The sequence below is a fragment of the Bison bison genome, unplaced genomic scaffold (genome assembly GCF_000754665.1).
Source record: "Bison bison bison isolate TAMUID 2011002044 unplaced genomic scaffold, Bison_UMD1.0 scf7180017864108, whole genome shotgun sequence".
In the NCBI taxonomy this organism is placed as follows: Eukaryota; Metazoa; Chordata; class Mammalia; order Artiodactyla; family Bovidae; genus Bison; species Bison bison.
This window is the reverse complement of record NW_011494680.1, coordinates 1,873,920-1,875,000: the sequence shown is the minus strand read 5'-3', so window position 1 is coordinate 1,875,000 and position 1,081 is coordinate 1,873,920. Positions and strand designations below refer to the sequence as shown.

At 33.2% G+C, this 1,081-nt stretch overlaps 1 protein-coding gene across 1 annotated transcript in view; it reads left to right on the top strand.

Annotated features, from left to right (window-relative positions):
- The window catches only part of LOC104987902 (diphosphoinositol polyphosphate phosphohydrolase 2-like), a 37,756-nt gene that overhangs the window by 6,533 nt on the left and 30,142 nt on the right, over positions 1 to 1,081 (top strand). The gene's annotated exons all lie outside the window — the stretch shown is intronic.

The following is a 1,081-nucleotide window of genomic DNA, read 5'->3' as shown; positions in this document are numbered from 1 at the left end:
ACTAAATACTGGGGCTCTGGAACATACCTGGACTAAGAATTTGTCTTACACTTGTCTTTATATTCACTTAAATCCAAGAATCCCACCTAACAGAAACACATGAATACCTTGTCTGTACTTTGCTGACCAAGCGAGAAATGAGGTGGGGTAAAGTGAAAGATGATTCCATATGTAGACATTAGCTTTTTGTAAACATCATAACTGGTGAATATAAAGTAGAAAGTAAGCATAGTTACACATTTGTTCTCTAAATTGTCAACCTTTAAAACATCATTGCTGCTAAAAATAGAATACTGTTACACTTAAGGAAAATTGGTGCCACTGTTTTGAAAATGAGATCTTGTGCCGTAAATGCAGCTGAACTAAATATAAATATTAGTTCACAAATGAATGCTGTCAAAGGAATGAGTAAAGTAAAAAAACTTAACCAATGACATATCATCCTAAATTATGTAATGTGATCAAACATGATCATCTAGAATTTTTATATTTTTCTTTGTACAGAGGTTATGTATTCTGGGTGGTTTTTTTTTTTTTTTTAAGGAAACATTTTAAATCCCACAGATTGACACTTTGTAGTTTTTTCTCAGTAATCTCTGAAGTTTCTTTAAATTATATACTTAAGGCAGCAGAGAGAACTGGATTGTTTTTGTATATAAGACTTGTGTCCACCTGAAATGTCAGAAGTACTGGGGGAGGGGGGCTGGGTATCTTGTATATGATATTATTAGAGGTAATAATGCATGAACTTATTTTATAAACTCCTGGACTATGTATTTGACATGTAAAATATGTACAGTATTAATGTCAGCCCATTTCTTAAAAGTGAGCCTATAAATATTGTTGTATAATTTTCTTTGGTCAGAAACATTTGGAGTAAGTAGTACCACTGGGTCAGGATGTTCTTCAGTGCTGTTTAGCAGACCACCTGTCTTTAGTCTGTGCAACTAGGAAAAATTTGTATAAGGCATCAAAATACTTCAGTTGTCACACTTTAAATTTCACACTTCATTATTCTTTTGGAACCCAGCCTAGCAAAATTTCCTACAGGAAAGGCCCTAAGGAGACTTATTTCTGTTAA